Genomic DNA, 19,656 nt, shown 5'->3' on the forward strand with positions numbered 1-19,656 from the left:
CATGAAAGATAACATATTCACATATTCTTAAGACTAGGGCATAGATGACTTTGGGGGACCCTTATTATTCCTATTGCAGAAGCCCAGGCTCCAGGCCACTTGGACATCCTCTTCTCAAGCAGGTTCACCAGAGGCAAGTAGTAAGTTAAACTGGCTGAATTCATTAAAAGCCTCAGTTCATATCACAATATCATTCCACTGGTCAAAGGAAGCCATGTGGTGAAACCAATGGGGTGGGTAAATGTTCTTAGCCCAGAGTAAGAGTGCATCACATAACACACATATTGCTTTCTAAATATATTTTGCAGCATGTAATACATTATTCTCACTGTATACATATAACAAAATAAACTAGCATCATGCCCTATAACATTTTAATTTTACTGAAGTTTCTGTCTTAACATATTCACTTCCTTACCAGTAATCTTTGTGAGTATACAGAATTACTGTCTTAGTCCACTTGGTGCTACTGTAACAGAATATCTAAGACTGAGTAATTTATAAGAAACAGAAATAAGATTGATTAATTTATAAAGAACAAAAGTTTATTTCTTACAATTCTGGAGGCTGGGAAGTCCAAGAAACAGGGGTCAGCATCTGAAGAGGGCTTTCTTGCTGCATCATCCCATGGTGGGTGGTGGGAGGGCCAGAAAGGAAGAGAGAGAGAAAAAAGATAGAATGGGTGTGTGTAAAGTGGGGGCAAATTTCCCCTTTTATAACAAATCCACTCCGAAGATGATAGCATCAATTCATTCACTGATCTTTCATGGCTTAAGTACCTCTCATTAGGGCCCACCTTTCAACATGGTTGCACTGGAGATCAAGTTTCTGGCACATGCTTTTGGGGGAATACATTCAAACCATAGCAATTACCTTCTGTCTTCTCACATTCTTTTTAATGGGGATTTATTCTCGTTTGCAGAGGATAAAAGTAAACAAAAATAAGGAAATAGGTGATTCTGCAAAACATACAATACACTCAAAGCTTCCTCTTCTAGTCTATCCTTTACCAATTTAGTACAAGTTGTAAGCAGACCAGTCTGTTAGAGACTGCCAGGCTCTGTTTCACCTCCTGACTCCATAATGGGCCAAACGTTGTAGCATCATTAACTTAATACATGAACTTCTAAACAGACATTCCATGTTGCACACTCAAAATTATGCTTATAGAATACTATTTATTATTAGTTAACATTTCACAATATTGTTTTAGTATTTACTGCATCTAGCAACTATCACTCAAAGTGGCATGTTCTACAGATGCTAAAAATAGATTATATTTTAAGATGGAACTTTGTAATATTATGAAGAGCTAAGCAGTAGTCTCAGATAACTTGAGAAATTAATATTTCATTGATACACTATGGCATTTTCCATTATGAGTTTTTGAATAGCATGATTGAAGATTTTGGAACATTGTAAAGAAGTAGAGCATTATAAACTCATTTTTAGAAAGGTCATCTTATTGTAAGTAACAGCTGTATATTGAAAAATATTTTTATTCAGGTTTATGTTAGAGTATAGATGTTCACAAAGTGATTTTGCTTATGGGATGATATTTTCAGAACTTAACTATAACCAGAATAGTTTCAGCTGTTATGTTACCACCGGGGCCTTTCATGGGAATATCGCTTTTGATTGCATTTTTTAGAATTCATGTCCTAAATTGTATTGTGTTGCATTTAATATTTTGCTTTTGAACAAGCAGTATTACTACTTAGATAAAGAATAAAGACCCCAGACTGCAAATCTAATAAAATAAAGCAATCAACCTGAACTATGCTATTAAATGAATTAAGAAAAAAATAAAATAATGTGCAAAACCTTATTTGGAATAAAAACTCTTAGCTATAAAACATGTCTCATTGTCATAAACAAGTCTTAATAAATAGACTGATTGCAATCACAGATGGTATAGTGTTTGATTAGAAGTCTTTATAAATGTATGTACTGATTGTTTATTTATACATAACATTTCAATAATCACCCCAGGAAAGCACCCATCAGATTCTCCTGTGCTTGCAAACCATGTCCCTCTTAAGATCATATTGGCAAAAACACAGATTAGGTTCATCACTGTTTGATCTGTCATTTGCAATGTCTTCTACAGATATAAACCAAAATTAGCTATTTCAAACTTTAGTTTCTATGGTTTAGTCCAAAATGAATAAAGTGAATCCTCACTCTTTTTATTCTCTCACATTTTAGTAGCTTTAAAAAATTATTTATATAGAGGAACCCTAAAGATAAGATGCTAAGTTGAATTTCTAAATCATATTGTTAAAGAGTAAGTGTGCTATGGTGGTTGATAGATTCTTTCAAAAGAAAAAATGATCTGTCTACACATTTGCTTAACTCTTCAAGATCAGGTGATATTAGTTTAAATTTTAATTAAGAGTGCGTTTGACATTATTTCATATTTTTAGACAGATGAAATATATATTTTTTAAACTGTTAAAAGAACAGGAATACAACATTATTAAATGTCATAAGCTCAATGAATTTGTGGTTATCTTTTCCAAATAACCAAGTTCAGATCATTACTTATCTTTATCACTAAAGCATGTTACTAATTACTATAGTGATTTTTATTTATTTCATATAAAAGTCAAGATTAAGGTGTATAAATGAAAGCATTTTCTTTTAATTCTGAAATTATTTTAGAATAGCTAGAATGAGCATGTAGTTGGTAAAACTACATGATGAGGGAGGAGAGGGTTTAAATTGATGATTAAAATCAATAATTTATAAATAAATTCTAACAGCATTTTAATTATGACTTGTATTATAAATTGTATAAATTATAAATGATTTAAATATATTCACATGTAAGTATGATGAAAACATAAATTCATTTAATATCTAATGTTATGGTTCAAATATAAGTAAATATGTTAAAATGATAAATCTAATGTGAAATGATTAAAGGTATGCTTTCTGAAATATTCTTCCTCCTCTGCGTATGTGTGTGTATGTGTGCGTGTGTGTGTGTGTGTGTTAATTTCATGTGAGAAGAGAACTACAGTTTTAAAGACTGCATGTTTCCTGAATCTACTTTAATACCTGAAGGTTGATGTATTAAGATATTCTATATTAAGGGGTAAACAAAGATGATGTTAAATTTTATTGTCATTCCGTAAGCAGGTAATTAATCCTTGTCTTTTTTTTCCCTTACCCTGTGCCTAAGTGTTCTCATTGTTCCTCATCTATGAGTGAAAACATGTGGTGTTTGGTTTTCTGTTTTTATTTCAGTTTGCTGAGAATGATGGTTTCTAGATTCATCCATGTTTCTAGTAAGGATGCAAACTCATCATTTTTCATGTCTGCATACTATTCTATGGTGTATATATGCCACATTTTCTTTATCCAGTCTATCCTTGATGGGCATTTGGGTTGGTTCCAGGTCTTTGCTATTGTAAATAGCACTGCAACAAATGTGTGCATGTGTCTTTATAATATAATGATTTATAATCCTTTGGGTATATACCAGTAATGGGATTGCTAGGTCAAATGATATTTCTATTTCTACATTCTTGAGGAATGGCCACACAGTCTTCCACAATGGCTGAACTAATTTACAATGGTTGAACTAATTCAGTGTAAAAGTGTTCCTTTTTCACCACATCCTCTCCAGCATCTGTTGTCTCCAGATTTTTTGATGATCGCCATTCTAACTGGCATGAGATGGTATCTCAATATGATTTTGATTTGCATTTCTGTAATGACCACTGATGAGGAGCATTTTTTCATGTTTCTTGGCCACATAAATGTCTTCTTTTGAAAAGTATCTGCTCATATCCTTTGCCCACTTTTGAATGGATTTGTTTTTTTCTTGTAACTCTGTTTTAGTTCTTTGTTGACTCTGATATTAGCTCTTTGTCAAATGGGTAGAGTGCAAAAAATTTTCCCATTCTATTGGTTGCCAGTTCACTCTAATGATTGTTTCTTTTGCTGTGCAGAAGCTCTGGAGTTTAATTAGATCCCATTTGTCTATTTTGGTTTTTGTTGCCATCACTTTTGGTGTTTTAGTCATGAAGTACTTGCCTATGCCTATGTCCTGAATGGTGTTGCCTAGGTCTTCTTCTAGGGTATTGATGGTGTTAGGTCTTATGTTTAAATCTTTAATCCATCTGGAGTTAATTTTTGTATAAGGTGTAAGGAAGGGGTGCAGTTTCAGCTTTCTGCATATGACTATCCAGTTTTGCCAACACCATTTATTAAAAAGGGAATTCTTTCCCCATGGTTTGTTGTTGTCAGATTTGTCAAAGATCAGATGGTTTTAGATGTGTGTTGTTGTTTCCGAGGTCTCTGTTCTATTCTACTGGTCTATTATATCTGTTTTGACTACTGTAGCCTTGTAGTAGAGTTTGAAGTCAGGTAGCTTGATTCTTCCAGCTTTGTTCTTTTTGCTTAGGATTGTCTTGGGTAGGCAGGCTCTCTTTTGGTTCCATATGAAGTTTAAAGTGGTTTTTCCAGTTCTGTGAAGAAGGCCAGTGGTAGCTTAATGGGAATAACATTGAATGTATAAATTACTTTGGGCAGTATGGCCTTTTTTACGGTATTGATTCTTCCTGACCATGAGCATGGAATGTTTTTGCATCTGTTTGTGTCCTCTCTTATTTCCTTGAGCAGTGCTTTGTAGTTCTCCTTGAAGAGGTCTTTTACATCCTTTGTTAGTTGTATTCCCAGGTATTTTATTCTCTTTGTAGCAATTGTAAATGGGAGTTTGCTCATGATTTGGTTCTCTGTTAGTCTGTTGTTGATGTATAGGAGTGCTTTGTGATTTCTGCCATTGATTTTGTATTGTGAGACTTTGCTGAAGTTGCTTATCAGCTTAAGGAGGTTTTGGACTGGGACAATGGGGTCTTCTAAATATAAGATCGTGTCCTCTGCTAATAGGGACAATTTGATTTCTTCTTTTCCTAATTGAATATGCTTTATTTCTTTTTCTTGCCTAATTGCTCTAGTAAGGTCTTTTAATACTATATTGAATAGGAGTGGTGACAGAGGGCATCCTTGTCTAGTGCCAGTTTTTTTTTTTTTTTTTTGAGACGGAGTTTTGCTCTTGTTACCCAGGCTGGAGTGCAATGGCGCGATCTCGGCTCACCACAACCTCCGCCTCCTGGGTTCAGGCAATTCTCCTGCCTCAGCCTCCTGAGTAGCTGGGATTACAGGCACGTGCCACCGTGCCCAGCTAATTTTTTGTATTTTTAGTAGAGACGGGGTTTCACCATGTTGACCAGGATGGTCTCGATCTCTTGACCTCGTGATCCACCCACCTCGGCCTCCCAAAGTGCTGGGATTACAGGCATGAGCCAGCGCGCCCGGCCCCTAGTGCCAGTTTTTTGCCCATTCAATATGATATTGGCTGTGGGTATGCCATAAATAGCTTTTATTATTTTGAGATATGTTGCATCGATACCTAGTTTATTGAGGGCTTTTACCATAAAGGGCTGTTGAATATTGTCAAAGGCCTTCTCTCATGTATTAAGATAATCATGTGGTTTTTGTCTTTGGTTCTGTTTATGTGGTGGATTACATTTTTAGATTTGGGTATGTTGAACCAGCCTTGCAACCCTGGGATGAAGGCTACTTGATTGTGATGGATAAGCTTTTTGATGTGCTTTTGGATTCAGTTTGCCAGTATTTTAGTGAAGATTTTTACATCAATGTTGATCATGGATATTGGCCTGTAGTTTTCTCTTTTAGTTGTGTCTCTTCCAGGTTTTGGTATCAGGATGATGTTGGTCTTACAGAAAGAATTAGAGAGGCTTCCCTCTTTTTGTATTGTTTGGAATAGTTTCAACAGGAATGCTACCTGCTGCTCTTTGTATCTGGTAGAATTTGGCTATGAACCCATCTGGAACTGGACTTTTTCTGGTTGGTAGGCTATTAATTACTGCTGAATTCAGGCCTTGTTATAGGTTTATTCAAGATATCAACTTCTTCCTGCTTTAGTTTTGGGAGTGTGCAAGTGTCCAGGAATTTATCAGTTTCTTCCAGATTTACTGGTTCATGTGCATAGAGCTCTTTGTAGTAATCTCTGATGGTAGTTTTTATTTACAAGGAATCAGTGGTGATCTCCCTGTTATCATTTTTTATTGCATCTATTCAATTCTTCTCTCTTTTATTTTTTATTAGTCTGGCTAGTGGTCTATTTTGTTGATCTTTTCAAAAAGCCAGCTCCTGGATTTATTGATTTTTTTTGAAGGGCTTTTTGTGTCTCTATCTCCTTCAGTTCTGCTCTGATCTTAGTTATTTCTTACCTTCTGTTTGCTTTTGAGTTTTCTTGATCTTGGTCATCTAGCTCTTTCAATTTTGACAATAGGATGTCGATTTTAGATCTTTCCTTTTTTCTCATGTGGTCATTTAGTGCTATAAATTTCCCTCTAGACACTGCTTTAAATGTTTCCCAGAGATTCTGGTACACTGTGTCTTCATTCTTGTTGGTTTTGAAGAACATTTTTATTTCTACCTTCATTTCATTGTTTATCCAGACGACATTCAGGAGCAAGTTGTTCAGTTTCCATGTGGTTGTGCAGTTTTGAGTGATTTTCTTAATCCTGGGTTCTAATTTGATTACACTGTGGTCTGAGAGACTGTTATGATTTCCATTCTTCTGCATTTGCTGAGGAGTGATTTACTTCCAATTATGTGATCAATTTTAGAGCAAGTGCAATGTGGTGCTGAGAAGAATGTGTATTCTGTGGATTTGGGGTTGAGAGTTCTGTAAATACCTATTAGGTCCTCTTGGTTCAGATCTGTGTTCAAGTCCCGGATATCCTTATTGATTTTCTGTCTCATTGATCTGTCCAACATTGACAGTGGAGTGTTAAAGCCTTCCACTATTATTGTGCAGGAGTCTAAGTCTCTTTGTAGGTCATTAAGAACTTGCTTTATGTATCTGGGTGCTCCTGCATTGGGTGCATATATATTTAGGATAGTTAGCTCTTCTTGTTGCATTGATCCTTTTACCATTATGTAATGTCATTCTTTGTCTCTTTTGATCTTTGTTGGTTTAAAGTCTGTTTTATCAGAGAGTAGGATTGCAACCCCTGCTCTTTTTTTGCTCTCCATTTTCTTGGTAAATCTTCTTCCATCCCTTTATTTTGAGTCTATGTGAGTATTTTTATGTGAGACGGGTCTCCTGAATAAAGCACACTGATGGGTCTTGACTTTTTATTCAGTTTGATAGTTTGTGTCTTTTAACTGGGGCATTTAGGCCATTTACATCTAATGTTAATATTGTTATGTTGGAATTTGATCCTGTCATTTTGTTACTGGCTGGTCGTTTTGCCCATTAGTTGACACAGTTACTTCATTGTGTCATTGGTCTTTACCATTTGGTATGTTTTTGCAGTGGCTGTTACTGGTTGTTCCTTTCCATGTTTAGTGCTTCCTTCAGGAGCTCTTGTAAGGCAGGTCTGGTGGCAACAAAAACTCTCAGCAATTGCCTCTCTGTAAAGGATTTTATTTCCCCGTCACTTACGAAGCTTAGTTTGGCCAGATAATGAAATTCTGGGTTGAAAGTTCTTTTTTTAAAGATGTTAGGGTTAAGGGACCCCTACTCCCTTCTAGCTTGTAGGGTTTCTGCCAAGAGATCCACTGTGAGTCTGATGGTCTTTTCTTTGTGGGTGACTTGACCTTTCTTTCTAGCTGCCATTAGGATTTTTTTTCCCTTCATTTCAACCCTGGTGAATCTGACAATTATGTGCCTTGTGGTCACTCTTCTTGAGGAGTATCTTTGTGGTGTTCTCTGTATTTCCTGTATTTGAATGTGGGCCTGCCTTGTTAGGTTGGGGAAGTTCTCTTGGATAGTATTGTGAAGAGTGTTTTCCAGCTTGGATTCATTCTCCCCATCACATTCAGGTATGCCGATCAAGAGTAGATTAGGTCTTTTCACATAATTCCATATTTTTGGAGGCATTTCTTTTCATTCTTGTTTTCTCTAACCTTGCCTTTTTGTTTTATTTCATTGAGTTGATCTTCAGTCTCTGATATGCTTTCTTCTGCTTGATCGATTCAGCTGTTGAAACTTGTGTATGCTTCACAAATTTCTCATACTATTTTTCAGCTCCATCAAATTGTTTATGTTATTCTCTAAGCTGGTTATTCTAGTTAGCATTTTGTCTAACCTTTTACAAAGTTCTTAGTTTCTTTGCATTGGGTAGAACATGCTCTTTTAGCTTAGAGAAGTCTGTTATTTATTACCCAACTTCTGAAGACTGCTTCTGTCAATCCATCAAACTCATTCTCCTTTGCTTTGCTCCTTTGGTGGTGAGAAGTTGTGATCCCTGGGAGAAGAAGAGGCATTCTGGTTTTTGATGATTTCATGCTTTCTGCATTGGTTTCTTCCCATCTTCATGGATTTGTCTCCCTTTGATCTTTGAAGTTGGAGACTTTGGGAGGAATCTCTGAGTAGATGTCCTTTCTGTTGAAGTTGGAGCTATATCTCCTGTATGAGGCTTTTTTTTTTTTGGCCTGTAGAGGTGCTGATGGGCTGCCTAGGATTCAGTCAGGCTTCTGGGTAGTCTTCCCCTGGAGTTTGTTTACACAGGTGAGATTAGCTCCGCCTTCCCAATGGCAGGTGTCTTTCCTTCCCTGAGCTCCATCTTCCCAGTTGGGGTCAAACTGGTATATTGGCTGCAAAACTCTCTAGCGCTCAGGATTCAGTTTGTTGGGATTTTTATGAGTGGGACCTGTCAAACCATATGGCCTATTTCCCTGCTTTCAACTCTGCCACTTTCTGTGGGACAGGTAGTTCCATCCTGCTGGAATTACTCAAAACTTCCTCCCAGATCCGTGTTGACAACTTGTGGTGCTGGGCGGGCCAGAGCTGTCACTCAGATTTGGGTCAAAAACCGGTGTCCCCACTCAGTTCAATGGTGCTCTTGTGGACTGTGGGTTGCAGAAGGCAGGAGGGAAGCGCAGGATCTAAATCGGACCACAGAAGGCATGAAGTCTCCAACCCTCTGGGCCAGCTGCACTTCCTGGGTGGGGACACGCCCTGCTCTGTCTTGGTTCAGCCTCTCTGGGCTGCTTCTGCCCTGCTTTGGCTTGCCTTCCCTGGGCTATTTTCACTGTCCTACCAGTCCCACCGAAATGAACCTCGCTTGGAAACTTGGAATCCACTCACCCTCTGTGTCTCACTCACTGGGAGCTGCACTCCAGAGTTGCCCAATCTCAGCCAACTTGGCAGAAGTCCCCAATCCTTGTCTTTTAAAGCATAAAGGCAAATGATAACACATGAACCTTAAAAATGGTCTATCAGGCCAACTGCAGTGTCTCACACCTGTAATCCCAGCACTTTGGGAGGCTGAAGTGGGCATATCACTTGAGGCCAGGAATTCAAGACCAGTGTGGTGAAACCCTGTCTCTACTAAAAATACAAAAATTACCTGAATGTGATGGCACACACCTGTGGTCCCAGCTACTCAAAAGGGTGAGAGGGGAGAATCACTTGAACTCAGGAGGCAGAGGTTGCAATGAGCCCAGATCACATCACTGCATTCCAGCCTGGGCAACAGAGTAAAACTCTGTCTCAACAACAAAACAAAACAAAAGATTTGACTGAATTCTCCCTTCTCAGTTCATGTAAAGATAACTAGCTCTCTAGATCATAAAATATTGATTATATCTATTGTGATATTTTGTGTTCTATCTAGAAGTTCTGTATATAAAAACTGTGACATTTTTAATATTGGTATTTAAAAAGAAAATGCTATTTAGATTTTTAAAAAGTACTGTCCATGTTTATAGGGCCATTTGGAAATCCCCAAAGGGCATACTCCAAGCTAATGTAGGAAGGTACAGAAGGGTCTTCATAGAAGGAGATGGGATGGAAGTGACAAGGAAAATGGGTGAATTCTGCATAAAGGAAATACAGCTTTTGTCTTCCCTTCCCCTCTCCTGCCAGTTCCCTGATGTTGGATTCCTAAGGGGCCAAACGGCTCCTAAGATGTGGCAACTCAATGTAAGTGAGGCCATGGCCTTTCTCTGTATCTCAGCAAGGGGGATTTGTGCATAATTTCTGCCTTTTGGATTGTGGAAATTCATGGGGAACAGAGTCAGAAAGGTGGGATCCTGGGAAGAGCTTGATGCTCAAAGTTATATAGATAACAATCTAATTTCCATAAAAGTTTTTTATTCTCATGTCTACTGGGGATTTCTGATTCAAGAAGGGCTAGGAGTATGATAACCTCAGGGTTAGGCTGAACCTTAAGATCTGGTAGAGAAGCATCAGACCAGAGAGAAGGAAGCAGAGGGCCTGCCACACTTTCATGGCCATATCACAAGGCCATGAAAACAACACCAGATTTCTTTACTGTTCTATGGAAATGTGTTCTTTAGCACTCTCCTAAAACTAGAGTTTAGTAAAAAATAAGCTGAACAAGAAACTGAAAATTTATCTGTGGGAAAGAACAACACAGAGAGATTTCTGGTAGAGTAGTCAAACTTCAGACCTAGTGACACTGAACTACCAGCAGAAACTGACAAAATATTTAAACAGGGGGAGCATTAAGAGTAAAGAAAAATATATACTTTATGAAAAATAATCATATTATGTTCTAATTGTTTATGTCCCCTAAAATTTACATATTGAAATTGTAATCTTCAAGATGATTGGGTATTAGGAAGTATTCAGTATTAGGAGGTAAGGGATTAAGAGGTGTGGCCTTTGGCGAATGCTTAGGTCATGAGGGCCTACACTCATAAATGGGATTAGTACACTTATAAAAGAAACCCCAGGAAACCAGCTCTCCCCTTCTACCATGTGATGACAGGAAGAAGGCACCATCTCTGAAACAGAAAATAGACCTTCACTTGGGCCACCCACCATTCCTGCAAGACCCTGCCTCACAGCGTGTGCTGCCCACAGCACTGGTGACTGCTCAAATGGCAGCCAGGCCAGGCCGCCCACCCACCAGCCCCTGCACGAAGCAGCCAGGCCAGGCCTCCCACCCACCAGCCCCTGCACGAAGCAGCCAGGCCAGGCCTCCCACCCACCAGCCCCTGCACAAGGCAGGTCTCTGATCGCTGCTCCTTGCCACCAAGAAACACCACACAGACCCTGGGAAGATGGGGCCACATTCAGCCAGCCTTACCCACCCCCCACCAATCACCTGCCCCCCCCAAATTTCTGCATTCAGCAAAATGGCAATTCCTCTTCCCCCTTCTCCAAGGCTTTGGCCTCCATCCTGCCCAATTCTGAGGCACTGGGAAGAAGGTGCTTCTGCCACTTGCCCCTCATAGCTTTGATCCCTTGGGTTGGTTCACACTAATTTCACATGGAGACCATGCTGGAATCCATATGGATTTCACTTCCCAGCAGACAGCTACAGGGCTTACAGGTAGCTTTATCAGAAATGTTCCAGGACATAAAGATAACCACAGTAGACAGACACTGGGGTCTCCGAAATGGGAGAGGAAAAGATGGGGGCAGGGGTTGCAAACCAACGTACTGGGTACTATGTTCACTCTTTGGGTGACCGATTCTACAGGGACCCAAACCTCAGCATCATGCGATATGTTCATGTAACAAACCTGCATGTGTACCCTGCACACACCATCTAAAATTTAAAAAGAAAGAAGTGGTCTAAGCACCTACAAAATCCAGGGCTTACCCCAGGGGCATCAGTCCTCTGGATACACACAGGTCTGTACTTACATCCCTGAATTCTCTCTGCAGCCCCCTACCCCCAAGGGAGGAGGTAGCCACCTTCCAGAAATCAGACACTTTCTTTAACTGTTTGATGAGAGACCCTGAGGAAGATGAACATTTATGCAATATTCTTATTTGCTAGCAGAGAAAGGGGATAAATGAAGGAAGAAGAGGTAAAAGATTTGCGTCCCAACTGTTAACAGAAGTACCTGCACCAAACACACACTCACACACTCACTCTCACGCACACACACTCATTCATATCTGCCTTACTGTGAAGTATTCCTCTTTGTCCAACATGTGTGTTTTTCTCCCGGGTCCTCTCCACTGAAAGTTTGTCTGGACCCAGTTCTTCCTGGTGGAGATCCCCAGGACCCTAGATTTTACCTTCCATGCTGGATGTCAGGACTCAACTGGGAGACGAAGACTGCCAACTTGGAAGGAGTGAAGCAATACTCCTGATCAGAGGAAACTGCCAAGGGTGGCCGATGCAACACCCATGAGAAGGAAGGAAACAGGGAGAGAGCCCAGTATTCCAGAATTCCTCCAGCCTTCCAGGAAGACTCTGGTGTCAGCTCTCTCCTTGCTTCAGTGCTAACTGAAAACCTAGACGATGTCTCTCAGTAAAGCCGGCTCTGAAATCTGAAACTGCAGGTTGGTGAGTCCTATATAAACACACTCACACCCCCAGTTTCTCAGGTCTAGTGGCTTACAGGCCCTCACATTCCCCTCACTCCCCACCCCTCCTGCTCCTTGAAAACATCAGTCAGCCCTCTAGCTGCAGCTCCTCCTGAAACCCTAAGCCCAGCAGGCCCAGCCGAGCTGAGCCCAGAGGAGCAGGCATCAGGAGAGAGACCTGCCAGGTACGTCCACGGTCTCTCCCAGCCCCAACCCCTCCAGCAGCTCAAGTCCAGGTGATTAAGTGGCACTCAGGATCCTGGTAATAAGGGCAACAGGCAAGTTTGCAGCTTGGGAGCAGAGATTTTTAGACGATTCCTTCATATTAGGGAATATTCTCCTAAGGATCTGATTCCAGATAACTGGGACTGACATATACAAATTGCTAAATTCGCCTTCCTCACCTCTCCCAATTTTCTGCACATCATTCTTATGGTGCACCCCTGACCCTTACGTTTCCACCCATAATAGAATCAGGCCAGGTGAGACTCAGAAGGGACTGTAGCAGTTGTGGTAACAAATGCCTCATTTTGCAGATGAGAGAGCTGAGGCCAGGACAATGAAATGGCTTGGCAAAGCCAAGGAGTGACTCCCAGCCCGATTCGGCATCTTGGATGGTAGGAGGGAAACAAGAGGCTTAAAAGCCAGCAGTGGCTCATGCCTGTAATCGCAACTCTTTGGAGGACTGCTTCAGGCTAGAAGTTCGAGGCTCCCACGAGCTATGATCCTATGATCATGCCATGGTACTCCAGCCTGTGTGACAGAGCGAGACCTTGTCAATCAATCAATCAGTCAGTCAAGGTCAGTTGGAATCGTGCTTTAATACAACGAGATACTTACTTGGATCACGGATTGCAAGAAAAAAAATCACTTCACCTTTCTGAGCTCCTATTTCCTTATCTGTAAAATGAGGCTAAGGATCCCACCTGAGTCACAGTAAATACGGTAACGTGTATACAACAGCAGGCATGCAGTAGGCACTCAGTAAATGCCCATTGCTCTTCCCACTCTGCTCACCAGTTACCAGCTGACTCAGGAAGGTCATTCTAAACTGCCTGTGGTATTTACTGTTCCCTCAGGACTGGTTCATGTTTCTCATTCACTGTCTTTCTGTCACTCTATTAACATCCATAGTGTACTTCGTACAGTGCTCAGCATGTAATGCTTCATTTTTGTTCAGCGAAACCTTTGACCTGCAGGCTGATATCATAAACAGATTCACACTGAAGACTCCCTGCAGGTGTCCTCACATCTTAACCTCCAGGTTCCAAGCTTCAGTCCCATGAGCCAAACCACCTACTGAGCATTGTCCTGCGGGTAACCCACCTGCACCTTAAACTCAACATGTCTACGATCAAATTAAGATTGACCAGCCACTCACTGATGATTTCATAGTGCAATCATATGCTGCATAAGGTCGTTTCAGTCAATGATGGACCACATATACAAAAGTGATCCCATAAGATTATAACACTGCATTTTACTGTACTTTTTCTTTTCTTTTCTTTTCTTTTGAGATGGAGTCTCACTCTGTCACCCAGGCTGGAGTGCAGTGGTGCAATCTCGGCTCACTGCAACCTCTGCCTCCTGGTTCAAGCAATTCTCCTGCCTCACACTCCTGAGTAGCTGGGATTATAAGCACCCACAACCACACCTGGCTAATTTTTGTATATTTAGTAGAGACAGAGTTTCACCATGTTAGTCAGGCTGGTTTTGAACTCCTGACCTCGTAATCTGCCTGCCTCAGCCTCCCAAAGTTCTAGGCTTACAGGCGTGAGCCACCGTGTACGGCCTTACTGTGCCTTTTCTATGTTTAGATACACACACGCTATTGTGTTACAGTTGCCTACAGTGTTCAGTACAGCAGTATGCTGCATAGGTTTAAGCAATAGGCTACACCGTGAAGCCTAGGTGAGTAGCAGGCTAAGCCGTCGAGGTTTGTGTAAGTATACTGTCATGTTCACACGACAACAAACTTGCCTAAAAATGTGCTTCTTGGCCGGGCGCGGTGGCTCACGCCTGTAGTCCCAGCACTTTGGGAGGCCGAGGTGGGTGGATCACGAGGTCAAGAGATCGAGACCATCCTGGTCAACATGGTGAAACCCCGTCTCTACTAAAAATACAAAAAATTAGCTGGACACGGTGGCACATGCCGGTAATCCCAGCTACTCAGGAGGCTGAGGCAGGATAATTGCCTGAACCCAGGAGGCGGAGGTTGCAGTGAGCCGAGATTACGCCATTGCACTCCAGCCTGGGTAACAAGAGCGAAACTCCATCGCAAAACAAAAATGTACGTCTCAGCATGTATCCCCAACATTAAGTAACGCGTCATCGTATTAGGCAGGAACTGTCCAAGGTACGATCAATGAAGATAGTATCAATTTTGTATGACATTTCTTGGACTAACAAATCATTTCTATTAACAACTGCCAATGTCACTATGTTTGCCTAGAGCAGGAGTCAGCAAACTTTCTCTGTAAAGGGTTAGATGTGTATTTTTTAGCTTTGTAAGTCCCTGTAGTACTCAGTGTAACCATCATAGGGCAATAACAGCCGCCATAAATAAACAAATGAGCAGAAAAAAAAGCACAGATAAATGAGTGTGGCTACATCTCAATAAAAGTCTAGTCATGGGCACTAAAATTTGAATTTCATGTGTCACAAAATATCATTCTTTTGATTTTTTTTTTCAGCACCAAATATAAACACCATTCTTAGCTCAAGAGTCATGCAAAATTAGGTAGTGGCTGGATTTGGCCCATGAGTCACAGTTGGCTCACCCCTGGCTTACAGCGTCTCAGGAAGGACACAGTAGACACTAGTAACAGTGACCATCTCCAAGGAGGGGACTGGGTGTAGATCAGAGATGGATCAAGAGAGGGACTTTCACTGAACATTTTTCTGTGTTGTTTGACTACTATGCATGCATGGTTAAAAAAAATCAATTATGAAGGGGCTCTCCATCTAACTTGACTCTTACTTCTGTCAATATCAACGTTAACTCTCCCAGTTAAACAGGCTTATAACCTCCAGGTCAACTTTTACTCTCCTATCTCAGTCTCTCATTCCAACAGCAGTCGGGTCCGAAATCCACTGGCCCAGTTCACCAAAGCACCTCAGCCTCCTACTGGCCATCATCCCTCCCCTTCTTCTACTCCTGCTACTGTCTTTACCACTCAACTGTTATTTACACACAACCTTGACACTCAACTGACTTTTTACTCCAAAAAAGTCTTTCCAAAAGAGAGACTGAAGCTCTTTAAGGATTGGACTATCTATCACAATTCCTTGCCTTCCCTCTCGGCTCCTATACCAGTGCCTTGTGCATAGCAGGCATGCAATAAATAGTTGCTTGATTGTCAAACCCTCATCCTGCTAGAGACGATTAGAAACACAGGGCACTCCCCTTTCTGTGTCCATGTGTTCTCATTTTTCATCACCCACCTATATAGCCTGGGGAGAAATGCCAAATGTGGGTGAAGGGGAGAAGAAAAGCAAAGCACACTGCCATGTGTGTACCTACGCAACTGTCTTGCATGCTTTGCTCATGTACCCCAAAACCTATAATCCAATAAAAAATTAAAAAAAAAAAAAAAAAAAAAAGAAACACAGGGCAAAGACTCACCTACAATAAAAGCTCATCCTGCTAGAGACGATTAGAAACACAGGGCAAAGACTCACCTACAATAAAAGCTCATTCTGCTAGAGATGATTAGAAACACAGGTCAAAGACTCACCTACAATAAAAGCTCATTCTGCTAGAGATGATTAAAAACACAGGGCAAGGACTCACCTACAATAAAAGCTCATCCTGCAAGAGACGATTAGAAACACAGGGCAAAGACTCACCTACAATAAAAGCTCATTCTGCTAGAGATGATTAGAAACACAGGGCAAAGACTCACCTACAATAAAAGCTCGTTCTGAGACATGCAGCAGGGCAAGAGTGCACAAAATCTCAAAGACTTTGGGGGCGGAAATTATAGTAAAGGACAATTAGGCAGGAAAAGAGGCTCTGCTTTGGAGAAGGAAGTCAGGAAGAAGGCCTCTGGTGGTGGTACAGGTTGGGGGAGGAACTTGCCCTAATTCCAATCTCTAGAGCATTAGCATACAGTATAGGGAAACCCCTTATCCTCAGCTGGGAGATTTTGGTGATACCAGAATGAGAGCCTCCCACATTTTGGAGGGATCTCAGCATCAAGCAGTCTGCCCTCCCACCTGGTGTAGGAAGAGGCCTCTGCAACAACTATGAAAGATGACTATCCCTGGGCCGCTCACACTCTTGGGGGACAGCACACTTGCTACTTTGTAAGGTAGCCTGCTCCACTGTTGAAGAGTGCTGATAGAAAGTCCTGCTTCTACTCATTGTTTCTACCTCCAGAACTAAGCAGATTAGGGCTTCTTGAGTGTGTAACAAAAATACAAATGATAACTGCCAAATATAATACAGTTTTCAATACTTCTTTCTTCCAAGACGTTCAAAGGGTTTTTAAACACCCAAAATCATCAACTCTTTGGAACTGAAAGTACCTTTGCTCAAAAATGTTTATTGAAGAAAGCTGAATATCACTCCTTTTTCTACTTCTCAATATGAAAGCCCTAAGGTTACACTCTGAAGGGAATAATTTTATTTCTTTTCTTTTTTTTTTGAGATAGAGTTTCACTCTCGTTACCCAGGCTGGAGTACAATGGCGTGATCTCGGCTCACTGCAACCTCCGCCTCCTGGGTTCAGGCAATTCTCCTGCCTCAGCCTCCTGAGTAGCTGGGATTACAGGCACACACCACCATGCCTAGCTAATTTTTTGTATCTTTAGTAGAGACGGGGTTTCACCATTTTGACCTGGATGGTCTTGATCTCTTGACCTCATGATCCACCCACCTCGGCCTCCCAAAGTCCTGGGATTACAGGCTTGAGCCACCGCGCCCAGCCATTTTATTTCTTTAGAGGACGAAACTTCACAATCACCCATGGCCACATGGGCCCTAAGTCCTTAAACACAGGAAATGCATCCTAAGATCTAAACTGAACCTCTCAAGCCAAAGTGCTTCCTCTGGTCTCAGCCCACTTCTTACCCTTCCTACTGTAGGCGTTAAGTTGGTGCTACACGACAAAACGCTAGTGCCTAACACTGGATAGATAATTTAGACATATTGTCTCATTGAATTCCCACAGGAACTCTGGAGATGGGTGGTGGTATTCCCATCTTACAGCACAAGCAACTCATGCTTAGAAGAGTTAGCTAACTTGCCCAGCACCACACAGCTAGCCAGTGACACAGCCAAAATTCAGTTACATCGGCTCAGCTTCAAAACTTGGTCTTTCCCCTACAGTCCCAGGTTTCCATGATAGCTGATCATCTCCGCCGACCTCACTCCGTCCCTGAAATGTGCAGAAATGCTTATTTCCATCAGAAGCATGGTAGAGATAAACAGCACACAGCAATCCTATAGTCCCGTTCCAGATTCCACCCCCTGGAGGTGTTCAGGCCTTCCCGGGATAGAGGAAACAAGAGCAAAGACCGTTCAAAGCATCCCGGAAACACTCAAGGGCAGAGTGGCACCTTTCTGGCTCACAAGCAGCACACAGGCTATGCTTTCCTACAACCTGCCCTTGCTCGGGCCTGGCTCCAGGCCTTACCACAGGGCTGGGGTGCTCAGGAGCCTATGAAGCATGGCATTGTTTGGGCAGCACAAACACATTAACCCGGGTCCTGGCACCTTGTCTCTGCAGCTCTGCTTTTGGTAATATTTGGCTGGCTCATCCAGGTGAGGACCACAAGGCCTCTTTCCCCATAACCCAACAATCCCAGTTCTACAAAGATGGGCTAGAGTGTGCTGGGGGCAGGCACAGAAGAATCACAAACATCAAAGTGCAGCCACTTCCCGAGTCATCGGCAGAAATCAATTTGCTTCTAGTGCACTCCCTGAGAAGTTCCAGAGCATCTGAACCAAGGCCCTTAGCCCACTTCCTTTCCTTTTCTTTTTTTGAGACAGAGCCTCACTCTGTCACCCAGGCTGGGTGTCCTGGGTTCAAGCAATTCTCCTGCCTCAGCCTCCTGAGTAGCTGGGATTACAGGCACGCACCACCATGCCCAGCTGATTTTTGTATTTTTAGTAGAGCCAGAATTTCACCATGTTGGTCAAGCTGGCCTTGAACTGCTGACCTCATGATCCACCCACCTTCTCCCAAAGTGCTGGGGTAACAGGCGTGAGCCACCGTGCCCTGTCTCCCTATTTTCTTTCTTTTTAATTTTTATTTTTCTTTCTTTCTTCTCTTTTTCTCTCCCTTGCTCTTTCTCTTTCTCTCTTGCTTTCTTTTTCTCTTTCCCTTTTTTACTTTTTTCTTTGATCTCCCTTCCTCCTTTCTTTCTCCCTCTCTCCCTCCCCCACTTCCTTCCTTCCTTTTTCTTCATTTCTTAAGACAGTTGCCTTATGTTACCCAGGCCAGTCTTGAACTCCTGGCCTAAAACGTTCCTCCACCTCAGCTCATCAAAGCACTGAGATTACAAGCGTGAGCCACTTTGCCCAGGCCTTAGCCAAAGCTCAGCTCCAAATCGCAGGATGTTTCCTGACAAATATGTCCAGTTGGAGCTCACCATCTTCCTGACGCACTCCACACAGCAGTCAGGCCTCCCCACGTGGCTCATCTTTTCAACCTAACATACAGGGTGCTGGAAAGACACCCGGTTGTCCTCCACTCCAGGATGCCTGCCTCCAGAGACATGCACGTTCCTGGGCTCATCTGGCCTCAGTGATTCCCTGGACATAGGGATGACCTCTCCATTTCTCAAGAGCACAAACCACAGCCAGGAGTTCAGAGCTCACACAAGATGTTACTATTGAAGACAGAATCAGATTTCGAGGCTACTGCTTCTTTGCCCAGTCCTGGGGAGAAAATGGTCTCTTTGACAGTCTATATTCCAGATTAGCCCATGGAAATCACATGATGCTCCACCTCCATTCCCCCATCCTCAGGTGGCTGTCCCGGAGAGCTTCACCTGACTTTCGCAGCTACCCATCTATCTGTCATCTCCCTGGGAGACATGGTCATTAGCAGAGAGCACCATGTAGGTGTCTAATTAAGCAAGCAGCAGCAAACGCAGAAACCCGTTCAAGCCACCCCACAGAGCATCCACCAGGGGATTCTCTTACAGGCAGCTCCCTCCCCTGAGCTTCCTGGAAAGGTGTCTACTGTTTGCCTAGAATACAGAAAAGTGTCCGATTCTGCCCTCCTACTTATCTGCTGGCACAGACTTCCTGGCCTCCGCACAACTCCAGGGGGTAATATTCCCATATAGCACAATATGAATGGTGC

At 42.0% G+C, this 19,656-nt stretch overlaps 1 protein-coding gene across 1 annotated transcript in view; it reads right to left on the reverse strand.

The window, feature by feature from the left end:
• Positions 1 to 115: 115 nt before the first annotated feature.
• The window catches only part of LOC128931306 (uncharacterized), a 29,741-nt gene continuing 10,200 nt past the window's right edge, over positions 116 to 19,656 (reverse strand). Inside the window, exon 2 of the mRNA XM_078355010.1 lies at positions 116 to 615. The gene's annotated coding sequence lies outside the window, so the exon portion shown is untranslated. The remainder of the gene's footprint in view (positions 616 to 19,656) is intronic.

This window comes from Callithrix jacchus, chromosome 17, assembly GCF_049354715.1.
Source record: "Callithrix jacchus isolate 240 chromosome 17, calJac240_pri, whole genome shotgun sequence".
NCBI classification, from domain to species: Eukaryota; Metazoa; Chordata; class Mammalia; order Primates; family Cebidae; genus Callithrix; species Callithrix jacchus.